This window comes from Triturus cristatus, chromosome 12 (genome assembly GCF_964204655.1).
Source record: "Triturus cristatus chromosome 12, aTriCri1.1, whole genome shotgun sequence".
In the NCBI taxonomy this organism is placed as follows: Eukaryota; Metazoa; Chordata; class Amphibia; order Caudata; family Salamandridae; genus Triturus; species Triturus cristatus.
The window spans coordinates 182304170-182317606 of NC_140595.1; positions in this window are offsets into that span (position 1 = coordinate 182304170).

The following is a 13437-nucleotide window of genomic DNA, read 5'->3' on the forward strand; positions in this document are numbered from 1 at the left end:
GAGTGAGTAAATTGGCCATTTTCATTCACGTTTACCCATTCCACAAATTTTGCGTTCAGGGCCCCTAGAAGCATGAAAATCACTTTAAACATCTCATTTTATCTCTAAAAGTGATTATCCACGTACAAATGTGAATTTTAGTTCAAAGACGCAACATTTGAAAACGGCACATTTTTTTAGTTTCTGGAGCATGTCGTAAGGGGGGGTGGTTATCTCTTTCGTCAAAAATCAGGCATTTTTGATTGAACAATAAAGGCCTCCAAATGTTATTTATTTCACTTCCCGTGGTGGTGAAACACTTTTTAAGGCCTCAGAGTGAGTAAATTGGCCCTTTTCATTCACGTTTACCCATTCCACAAATTTTGCGTTCATATCCCCTGGAAGCATGAAAATCACTTTAAACATCTCATTTTATCTCTAAAAGTGATTATCCACGTACAAATGTGAATTTTAGTTCAAAGACGCAACATTTGAAAACGGACCATTTTTTTAGTTTCTGAAGCATGTCCTAAGGGGGGGTGGTTATCTCTTTCGTCAAAAATTTGGCATTTTTGATTGAACAATAAAGGCCTCCAAATGTTATTTATTTCACTTCCCGAGGTGGAGAAACACTTTTTAAGGCCTCAGAGTGAGTAAATTGGCCATTTTCATTCACGTTTACCCATTCCACAAATCTTGCGTTCAGGGCCCCTGGAAGCATGAAAATCACTTTAAACATCTCATTTTATCTCTAAAAGTGATTATCCACGTACAAATGTGAATTTTAGTTCAAAGACGCAACATTTGAAAACAGACCATTTTTTTAGTTTCTGAAGCATGTCGTAAGGGGGGGTAGTTATCTCTTTTGTCAAAAATTGGGCATTTTTGATTGAACAATGAAGGCCTAAAAATGTTATTTATTTCACTTCCCGTGGTGGAGAAACACTTTTTAAGGCCTCAGAGTGAGTAAATTGGCCCTTTTCATTCACGTTTACCCATTCCACAAATTTTGCATTCATATCCCCTGGAAGCATGAAAATCACTTTAAACATCTCATTTTATCTCTAAAAGTGATTATCCACGTACAAATGTGAATTTTAGTTCAAAGACGCAACATTTGAAAACGGACCATTTTTTTAGTTTCTGAAGCATGTCGTAAGGGGGGGTGGTTATCTCTTTTGTCAAAAATTGGGCATTTTTGATTGAACAATAAAGGCCTAAAAATGTAATTTAATTCACTTCCCGTGGTGGAGAAACACTTTTTAAGGCCTCAGAGTGAGTAAATTGGCCATTTTCATTCACGTTTACCCATTCCACAAATCTTGCGTTCAGGGCCCCTGGAAGCATGCAAATCACTTTAAACATCTCATTTTATCTCTAAAAGTGATTATCCACGTACAAATGTGAATTTTAGTTCAAAGACGCAACATTTGAAAACGGACCATTTTTTTAGTTTCTGAAGCATGTCGTAAGGTGGGGTGGTTATCTCTTTCGTCAAAAATTTGGCATTTTTGATTGAACAATAAAGGCCTCCAAATGTTATTTATTTCACTTCCCGAGGTGGATAAACACTTTTTAAGGCCTCAGAGTGAGTAAATTGGCCATTTTCATTCACGTTTACCCATTCCACAAATCTTGCGTTCAGGGCCCCTGGAAGCATGAAAATCACTTTAAATATCTCATTTTATCTCTAAAAGTGATTATCCACGTACAAATGTGAATTTTAGTTCAAAGACGCAACATTTGAAAACGGACCTTTTTTTAGTTTCTGAAGCATGTCGTAAGGGGGGGTGGTTATCTCTTTTGTCAAAAATTGGGCATTTTTGATTGAACAATAAAGGCCTAAAAATGTAATTTAATTCACTTCCCGTGGTGGAGAAACACTTTTTAAGGCCTCAGAGTGAGTAAATTGGCCATTTTCATTCACTTTTACCCATTCCACAAATCTTGCGTTCAGGGCCCCTGGAAGCATGCAAATCACTTTAAACATCTCATTTTATCTCTAAAAGTGATTATCCACGTACAAATGTGAATTTTAGTTCAAAGACGCAACATTTGAAAACGGACCATTTTTTAGTTTCTTAAGCATGTCGTAAGGGGGGGTGGTTATCTCTTTTGTCAAAAATTGGGCATTTTTGATTAAACAATAAAGGCCTTCAAATGTTATTTATTTCACTTCCCGAGGTGGATAAACACTTTTTAAGGCCTCAGAGTGAGTAAATTGGCCCTTTTCATTCACATTTACCCATTCCACAAATTTTGCGTTCATATTCCCTGGAAGCATGAAAATCACTTTAAACATCTCATTTTATCTCTAAAAGTAATTATCCACGTACAAATGTGAATTTTAGTTCAAAGACGCAACATTTGAAAACGGACCATTTTTTTAGTTTCTGAAGCATGTCGTAAGGGGGGGTGGTTATCTCTTTTGTCAAAAATTGGGCATTTTTGATTGAACAATAAAGGCCTAAAAATGTAATTTAATTCACTTCCCGTGGTGGAGAAACACTTTTTAAGGCCTCAGAGTGAGTAAATTGGCCATTTTCATTCACGTTTACCCATTCCACAAATCTTGCGTTCAGGGAACCTGGAAGCATGAAAATCACTTTAAACATCTCATTTTATCTCTAAAAGTGATTATCCACGTACAAATGTGAATTTTAGTTCAAAGACGCAACATTTGAAAACGGCAAATTTTTTTAGTTTCTGGAGCATGTCGTAAGGGGGGGTGGTTATCTCTTTCGTCAAAAATCAGGCATTTTTGATTGAACAATAAAGGCCTCCAAATGGTATTTATTTCACTTCCCGTGGTGGAGAAACACTTTTTAAGCCCTCAGAGTGAGTAAATTGGCCCTTTTCATTCACGTTTACCCATTCCACAAATTTTGCGTTCATATCCCCTGGAAGCATGAAAATCACTTTAAACATCTCATTTTATCTCTAAAAGTGATTATCCACGTACAAATGTGAATTTTAGTTCAAAGACGCAACATTTTAAAACGGACCATTTTTTTAGTTTCTGAAGCATGTCGTAAGGGGGGGTGGTTATCTCTTTCGTCAAAAATTTGGCATTTTTGATTGAACAATAAAGGCCTCCAAATGGTATTCATTTCACTTCCCGAGGTGGATAAACACTTTTTAAGGCCTCAGAGTGAGTAAATTGGCCATTTTCATTCACGTTTACCCATTCCACAAATCTTGCGTTCAGGGCCCCTGGAAGCATGAAAATCACTTTAAACATCTCATTTTATCTCTAAAAGTGATTATCCACGTACAAATGTGAATTTTAGTTCAAAGACGCAACATTTGAAAACGGACCATTTTTTTAGTTTCTGAAGCATGTCGTAAGGGGGGGTGGTTATCTCTTTTGTCAAAAATTGGGCATTTTTGATTGAACAATAAAGGCCTAAAAATGTAATTTAATTCACTTCATGTGGTGGAGAAACACTTTTTAAGGCCTCAGAGTGAGTAAATTGGCCATTTTCATTCACGTTTACCCATTCCACAAATCTTGCGTTCAGGGCCCCTGGAAGAATGCAAATCACTTTAAACATCTCATTTTATCTCTAAAAGTGATTATCCACGTACAAATGTGAATTTTAGTTCAAAGACGCAACATTTGAAAACAGACCATTTTTTTAGTTTCTGAAGCATGTCGTAAGGGGGGGTGGTTATCTCTTTCGTCAAAAATTGGGCATTTTTGATTGAACAATAAAGGCCTCCAAATGTTATTTATTTCACTTCCCGAGGTGGATAAACACTTTTTAAGGCCTCAGAGTGAGTAAATTGGCCATTTTCATTCACGTTTACCCATTCCACAAATCTTGCGTTCAGGGCCCCTGGAAGCATGAAAATCACTTTAAATATCTCATTTTATCTCTAAAAGTGATTATCCACGTACAAATGTGAATTTTAGTTCAAAGACGCAACATTTGAAAACGGACCTTTTTTTAGTTTCTGAAGCATGTCGTAAGGGGGGGTGGTTATCTCTTTTGTCAAAAATTGGGCATTTTTGATTGAACAATAAAGGCCTAAAAATGTAATTTAATTCACTTCCCGTGGTGGAGAAACACTTTTTAAGGCCTCAGAGTGAGTAAATTGGCCATTTTCATTCACTTTTACCCATTCCACAAATCTTGCGTTCAGGGCCCCTGGAAGCATGCAAATCACTTTAAACATCTCATTTTATCTCTAAAAGTGATTATCCACGTACAAATGTGAATTTTAGTTCAAAGACGCAACATTTGAAAACGGACCATTTTTTAGTTTCTTAAGCATGTCGTAAGGGGGGGTGGTTATCTCTTTTGTCAAAAATTGGGCATTTTTGATTGAACAATAAAGGCCTTCAAATGTTATTTATTTCACTTCCCGAGGTGGATAAACACTTTTTAAGGCCTCAGAGTGAGTAAATTGGCCCTTTTCATTCACATTTACCCATTCCACAAATTTTGCGTTCATATTCCCTGGAAGCATGAAAATCACTTTAAACATCTCATTTTATCTCTAAAAGTAATTATCCACGTACAAATGTGAATTTTAGTTCAAAGACGCAACATTTGAAAACGGACCATTTTTTTAGTTTCTGAAGCATGTCGTAAGGGGGGGTGGTTATCTCTTTTGTCAAAAATTGGGCATTTTTGATTGAACAATAAAGGCCTAAAAATGTAATTTAATTCACTTCCCGTGGTGGAGAAACACTTTTTAAGGCCTCAGAGTGAGTAAATTGGCCATTTTCATTCACGTTTACCCATTCCACAAATCTTGCGTTCAGGGAACCTGGAAGCATGAAAATCACTTTAAACATCTCATTTTATCTCTAAAAGTGATTATCCACGTACAAATGTGAATTTTAGTTCAAAGACGCAACATTTGAAAACGGCAAATTTTTTTAGTTTCTGGAGCATGTCGTAAGGGGGGGTGGTTATCTCTTTCGTCAAAAATCAGGCATTTTTGATTGAACAATAAAGGCCTCCAAATGGTATTTATTTCACTTCCCGTGGTGGAGAAACACTTTTTAAGCCCTCAGAGTGAGTAAATTGGCCCTTTTCATTCACGTTTACCCATTCCACAAATTTTGCGTTCATATCCCCTGGAAGCATGAAAATCACTTTAAACAGCTCATTTTATCTCTAAAAGTGATTATCCACGTACAAATGTGAATTTTAGTTCAAAGACGCAACATTTTAAAACGGACCATTTTTTTAGTTTCTGAAGCATGTCGTAAGGGGGGGTGGTTATCTCTTTTGTCAAAAATTTGGCATTTTTGATTGAACAATAAAGGCCTCCAAATGGTATTCATTTCACTTCCCGAGGTGGATAAACACTTTTTAAGGCCTCAGAGTGAGTAAATTGGCCATTTTCATTCACGTTTACCCATTCCACAAATCTTGCGTTCAGGGCCCCTGGAAGCATGAAAATCACTTTAAACATCTCATTTTATCTCTAAAAGTGATTATCCACGTACAAATGTGAATTTTAGTTCAAAGACGCAACATTTGAAAACGGACCATTTTTTTAGTTTCTGAAGCATGTCGTAAGGGGGGGTGGTTATCTCTTTTGTCAAAAATTGGGCATTTTTGATTGAACAATAAAGGCCTAAAAATGTAATTTAATTCACTTCATGTGGTGGAGAAACACTTTTTAAGGCCTCAGAGTGAGTAAATTGGCCATTTTCATTCACGTTTACCCATTCCACAAATCTTGCGTTCAGGGCCCCTGGAAGAATGCAAATCACTTTAAACATCTCATTTTATCTCTAAAAGTGATTATCCACGTACAAATGTGAATTTTAGTTCAAAGACGCAACATTTGAAAACAGACCATTTTTTTAGTTTCTGAAGCATGTCGTAAGGGGGGGTGGTTATCTCTTTCGTCAAAAATTGGGCATTTTTGATTGAACAATAAAGGCCTCCAAATGTTATTTATTTCACTTCCCGAGGTGGATAAACACTTTTTAAGGCCTCAGAGTGAGTAAATTGGCCATTTTCATTCACGTTTACCCATTCCACAAATCTTGCGTTCAGGGCCCCTGGAAGCATGAAAATCACTTTAAACATCTCATGTTATCTCTAAAAGTGATTATCCACGTACAAATGTGAATTTTAGTTCAAAGACGCAACATTTGAAAACAGACCATTTTTTTAGTTTCTGGAGCATGTCGTAAGGGGGGGTGGTTATCTCTTTCGTCAAAAATCAGGCATTTTTGATTGAACAATAAAGGCCTCCAAATGTTATTTATTTCACTTCCCGTGGTGGAGAAACACTTTTTAAGGCCTCAGAGTGAGTAAATTGGCCATTTTCATTCACGTTTACCCATTCCACAAATCTTGCGTTCAGGGCCCCTGGAAGCATGCAAATCACTTTAAACATCTCATGTTATCTCTAAAAGTGATTATCCACGTACAAATGTGAATTTAAAGCTCAAAGACGCAACATTTGAAAACGGACCATTTTTTTAGTTTCTGAAGCATGTCGTAAGGGGGGGTGGTTATCTCTTTCGTCAAAAATTGGGCATTTTTGATTGAACAATAAAGGCCTCCAAATGTTATTTATTTTACTTCCCGTGGTGGAGAAACACTTTTTAAGGCCTCAGAGTGAGTAAATTGGCCATTTTCATTCACGTTTACCCATTCCACAAATTTTGCGTTCAGGGCCCCTGGAAGCATGAAAATCACTTTAAACATCTCATTTTATCTCTAAAAGTGATTATCCACGAACAAATGTGAATTTTAGTTCAAAGACGCAACATTTGAAAACGGACCATATTTTTAGTTTCTGAAGCATGGCGTAAGGGGGGGTGGTTATCTCTTTTGTCAAAAATTGGGCATTTTTGATTGAACAATAAAGGCCTAAAAATGTTATTTAATTCACTTCCAGTGGTGGAGAAACACTTTTTAAGGCCTCAGAGTGAGTAAATTGGCCATTTTCACTAACGTTTACCCATTCCAGAAATCTTGCGTTCAGGGCCCCTGGAAGCATGCAAATCACTTTAAACATCTCATTTTATCTCTAAAAGTGATTATCCACGTACAAATGTGAATTTTAGTTCAAAGACGCAACATTTGAAAACGGACCATTTTTTTACTTTCTGAAGCATGTCGTAAGGGGGGGTGGTTATCTCTTTTGTCAAAAATTGGGCATTTTTGATTGAACAATAAAGGCCTAAAAATGTAATTTAATTCACTTCCCGTGGTGGAGAAACACTTTTTAAGGCCTCAGAGTGAGTAAATTGGCCATTTTCATTCACGTTTACCCATTCCACAAATCTTGCGTTCAGGGCCCCTGGAAGCATGCAAATCACTTTAAACATCTCATTTTATCTCTAAAAGTGATTATCCACGTACAAATGTGAATTTTAGTTCAAAGACGCAACATTTGAAAACGGACCATTTTTTTAGTTTCTGAAGCATGTCGTAAGGGGGGGTGGTTATCTCTTTCGTCAAAAATTTGGCATTTTTGATTGAACAATAAAGGCCTCCAAATGTTATTTATTTCACTTCCCGAGGTGGATAAACACTTTTTAAGGCCTCAGAGTGAGTAAATTGGCCATTTTCATTCACGCTTACCCATTCCACAAATCTTGCGTTCAGGGCCCCTGGAAGCATTAAAATCACTTTAAACATCTCATTTTATCTCTAAAAGTGATTATCCACGTACAAATGTGAATTTTAGTTCAAAGACGCAACATTTGAAAACGGACCTTTTTTTAGTTTCTGAAGCATGTCGTAAGGGGGGGTGGTTATCTCTTTTGTCAAAAATTGGGCATTTTTGATTGAACAATAAAGGCCTAAAAATGTAATTTAATTCACTTCCCGTGGTGGAGAAACACGTTTTAAGGCCTCAGAGTGAGTAAATTGGCCATTTTCATTCACTTTTACCCATTCCACAAATCTTGCGTTCAGGGCCCCTGGAAGCATGCAAATCACTTTAAACATCTCATTTTATCTCTAAAAGTGATTATCCACGTACAAATGTGAATTTTAGTTCAAAGACGCAACATTTGAAAACGGACCATTTTTTAGTTTCTTAAGCATGTCGTAAGGGGGGGTGGTTATCTCTTTCGTCAAAAATTGGGCATTTTTGATTGACCAATAAAGGCCTCCAAATGTTATTTATTTCACTTCCCGTGGTGGAGAAATACTTTTTAAGGCCTCAGAGTGAGTAAATTGACCATTTTCATTCACGTTTACCCATTCCACAAATCTTGCGTTCAGGGCCCCTGGAAGCATGAAAATCACTTTAAACATCTCATTTTATCTCTAAAAGTGATTATCCACGTACAAATGTGAATTTTAGTTCAAAGACGCAACATTTGAAAACGGACCATTTTTTTAGTTTCTGAAGCATGTCGTAAGGGGGGGTGGTTATCTCTTTTGTCAAAAATTGGGCATTTTTGATTGAACAATAAAGGCCTTCAAATGTTATTTATTTCACTTCCCGAGGTGGATAAACACTTTTTAAGGCCTCAGAGTGAGTAAATTGGCCCTTTTCATTCACATTTACCCATTCCACAAATTTTGCGTTCATATTCCCTGGAAGCATGAAAATCACTTTAAACATCTCATTTTATCTCTAAAAGTAATTATCCACGTACAAATGTGAATTTTAGTTCAAAGACGCAACATTTGAAAACGGACCATTTTTTTAGTTTCTGAAGCATGTCGTAAGGGGGGGTGGTTATCTCTTTTGTCAAAAATTGGGCATTTTTGATTGAACAATAAAGGCCTAAAAATGTAATTTAATTCACTTCCCGTGGTGGAGAAACACTTTTTAAGGCCTCAGAGTGAGTAAATTGGCCATTTTCATTCACGTTTACCCATTCCACAAATCTTGCGTTCAGGGAACCTGGAAGCATGAAAATCACTTTAAACATCTCATTTTATCTCTAAAAGTGATTATCCACGTACAAATGTGAATTTTAGTTCAAAGACGCAACATTTGAAAACGGCAAATTTTTTTAGTTTCTGGAGCATGTCGTAAGGGGGGTGGTTATCTCTTTCGTCAAAAATCAGGCATTTTTGATTGAACAATAAAGGCCTCCAAATGGTATTTATTTCACTTCCCGTGGTGGAGAAACACTTTTTAAGCCCTCAGAGTGAGTAAATTGGCCCTTTTCATTCACGTTTACCCATTCCACAAATTTTGCGTTCATATCCCCTGGAAGCATGAAAATCACTTTAAACATCTCATTTTATCTCTAAAAGTGATTATCCACGTACAAATGTGAATTTTAGTTCAAAGACGCAACATTTTAAAACGGACCATTTTTTTAGTTTCTGAAGCATGTCGTAAGGGGGGGTGGTTATCTCTTTTGTCAAAAATTTGGCATTTTTGATTGAACAATAAAGGCCTCCAAATGGTATTCATTTCACTTCCCGAGGTGGATAAACACTTTTTAAGGCCTCAGAGTGAGTAAATTGGCCATTTTCATTCACGTTTACCCATTCCACAAATCTTGCGTTCAGGGCCCCTGGAAGCATGAAAATCACTTTAAACATCTCATTTTATCTCTAAAAGTGATTATCCACGTACAAATGTGAATTTTAGTTCAAAGACGCAACATTTGAAAACGGACCATTTTTTTAGTTTCTGAAGCATGTCGTAAGGGGGGGTGGTTATCTCTTTTGTCAAAAATTGGGCATTTTTGATTGAACAATAAAGGCCTAAAAATGTAATTTAATTCACTTCATGTGGTGGAGAAACACTTTTTAAGGCCTCAGAGTGAGTAAATTGGCCATTTTCATTCACGTTTACCCATTCCACAAATCTTGCGTTCAGGGCCCCTGGAAGAATGCAAATCACTTTAAACATCTCATTTTATCTCTAAAAGTGATTATCCACGTACAAATGTGAATTTTAGTTCAAAGACGCAACATTTGAAAACAGACCATTTTTTTAGTTTCTGAAGCATGTCGTAAGGGGGGGTGGTTATCTCTTTCGTCAAAAATTGGGCATTTTTGATTGAACAATAAAGGCCTCCAAATGTTATTTATTTCACTTCCCGAGGTGGATAAACACTTTTTAAGGCCTCAGAGTGAGTAAATTGGCCATTTTCATTCACGTTTACCCATTCCACAAATCTTGCGTTCAGGGCCCCTGGAAGCATGAAAATCACTTTAAACATCTCATGTTATCTCTAAAAGTGATTATCCACGTACAAATGTGAATTTTAGTTCAAAGACGCAACATTTGAAAACAGACCATTTTTTTAGTTTCTGGAGCATGTCGTAAGGGGGGGTGGTTATCTCTTTCGTCAAAAATCAGGCATTTTTGATTGAACAATAAAGGCCTCCAAATGTTATTTATTTCACTTCCCGTGGTGGAGAAACACTTTTTAAGGCCTCAGAGTGAGTAAATTGGCCATTTTCATTCACGTTTACCCATTCCACAAATCTTGCGTTCAGGGCCCCTGGAAGCATGCAAATCACTTTAAACATCTCATGTTATCTCTAAAAGTGATTATCCACGTACAAATGTGAATTTAAAGCTCAAAGACGCAACATTTGAAAACGGACCATTTTTTTAGTTTCTGAAGCATGTCGTAAGGGGGGGTGGTTATCTCTTTCGTCAAAAATTGGGCATTTTTGATTGAACAATAAAGGCCTCCAAATGTTATTTATTTTACTTCCCGTGGTGGAGAAACACTTTTTAAGGCCTCAGAGTGAGTAAATTGGCCATTTTCATTCACGTTTACCCATTCCACAAATTTTGCGTTCAGGGCCCCTGGAAGCATGAAAATCACTTTAAACATCTCATTTTATCTCTAAAAGTGATTATCCACGAACAAATGTGAATTTTAGTTCAAAGACGCAACATTTGAAAACGGACCATATTTTTAGTTTCTGAAGCATGGCGTAAGGGGGGGTGGTTATCTCTTTTGTCAAAAATTGGGCATTTTTGATTGAACAATAAAGGCCTAAAAATGTTATTTAATTCACTTCCAGTGGTGGAGAAACACTTTTTAAGGCCTCAGAGTGAGTAAATTGGCCATTTTCACTAACGTTTACCCATTCCAGAAATCTTGCGTTCAGGGCCCCTGGAAGCATGCAAATCACTTTAAACATCTCATTTTATCTCTAAAAGTGATTATCCACGTACAAATGTGAATTTTAGTTCAAAGACGCAACATTTGAAAACGGACCATTTTTTTACTTTCTGAAGCATGTCGTAAGGGGGGGGTGGTTATCTCTTTTGTCAAAAATTGGGCATTTTTGATTGAACAATAAAGGCCTAAAAATGTAATTTAATTCACTTCCCGTGGTGGAGAAACACTTTTTAAGGCCTCAGAGTGAGTAAATTGGCCATTTTCATTCACGTTTACCCATTCCACAAATCTTGCGTTCAGGGCCCCTGGAAGCATGCAAATCACTTTAAACATCTCATTTTATCTCTAAAAGTGATTATCCACGTACAAATGTGAATTTTAGTTCAAAGACGCAACATTTGAAAACGGACCATTTTTTTAGTTTCTGAAGCATGTCGTAAGGGGGGGTGGTTATCTCTTTCGTCAAAAATTTGGCATTTTTGATTGAACAATAAAGGCCTCCAAATGTTATTTATTTCACTTCCCGAGGTGGATAAACACTTTTTAAGGCCTCAGAGTGAGTAAATTGGCCATTTTCATTCACGCTTACCCATTCCACAAATCTTGCGTTCAGGGCCCCTGGAAGCATTAAAATCACTTTAAACATCTCATTTTATCTCTAAAAGTGATTATCCACGTACAAATGTGAATTTTAGTTCAAAGACGCAACATTTGAAAACGGACCTTTTTTTAGTTTCTGAAGCATGTCGTAAGGGGGGGTGGTTATCTCTTTTGTCAAAAATTGGGCATTTTTGATTGAACAATAAAGGCCTAAAAATGTAATTTAATTCACTTCCCGTGGTGGAGAAACACTTTTTAAGGCCTCAGAGTGAGTAAATTGGCCATTTTCATTCACTTTTACCCATTCCACAAATCTTGCGTTCAGGGCCCCTGGAAGCATGCAAATCACTTTAAACATCTCATTTTATCTCTAAAAGTGATTATCCACGTACAAATGTGAATTTTAGTTCAAAGACGCAACATTTGAAAACGGACCATTTTTTAGTTTCTTAAGCATGTCGTAAGGGGGGGTGGTTATCTCTTTCGTCAAAAATTGGGCATTTTTGATTGACCAATAAAGGCCTCCAAATGTTATTTATTTCACTTCCCGTGGTGGAGAAATACTTTTTAAGGCCTCAGAGTGAGTAAATTGACCATTTTCATTCACGTTTACCCATTCCACAAATCTTGCGTTCAGGGCCCCTGGAAGCATGAAAATCACTTTAAACATCTCATTTTATCTCTAAAAGTGATTATCCACGTACAAATGTGAATTTTAGTTCAAAGACGCAACATTTGAAAACGGACCATTTTTTTAGTTTCTGAAGCATGTCGTAAGGGGGGGTGGTTATCTCTTTTGTCAAAAATTGGGCATTTTTGATTGAACAATAAAGGCCTTCAAATGTTATTTATTTCACTTCCCGAGGTGGATAAACACTTTTTAAGGCCTCAGAGTGAGTAAATTGGCCCTTTTCATTCACATTTACCCATTCCACAAATTTTGCGTTCATATTCCCTGGAAGCATGAAAATCACTTTAAACATCTCATTTTATCTCTAAAAGTAATTATCCACGTACAAATGTGAATTTTAGTTCAAAGACGCAACATTTGAAAACGGACCATTTTTTTAGTTTCTGAAGCATGTCGTAAGGGGGGGTGGTTATCTCTTTTGTCAAAAATTGGGCATTTTTGATTGAACAATAAAGGCCTAAAAATGTAATTTAATTCACTTCCCGTGGTGGAGAAACACTTTTTAAGGCCTCAGAGTGAGTAAATTGGCCATTTTCATTCACGTTTACCCATTCCACAAATCTTGCGTTCAGGGAACCTGGAAGCATGAAAATCACTTTAAACATCTCATTTTATCTCTAAAAGTGATTATCCACGTACAAATGTGAATTTTAGTTCAAAGACGCAACATTTGAAAACGGCAAATTTTTTTAGTTTCTGGAGCATGTCGTAAGGGGGGTGGTTATCTCTTTCGTCAAAAATCAGGCATTTTTGATTGAACAATAAAGGCCTCCAAATGGTATTTATTTCACTTCCCGTGGTGGAGAAACACTTTTTAAGCCCTCAGAGTGAGTAAATTGGCCCTTTTCATTCACGTTTACCCATTCCACAAATTTTGCGTTCATATCCCCTGGAAGCATGAAAATCACTTTAAACATCTCATTTTATCTCTAAAAGTGATTATCCACGTACAAATGTGAATTTTAGTTCAAAGACGCAACATTTGAAAACGGACCATTTTTTTAGTTTCTGAAGCATGTCGTAAGGGGGGGTGGTTATCTCTTTCGTCAAAAATTGGGCATTTTTGATTGAACAATAAAGGCCTCCAAATGGTATTTATTTCACTTCCCGAGGTGGATAAACA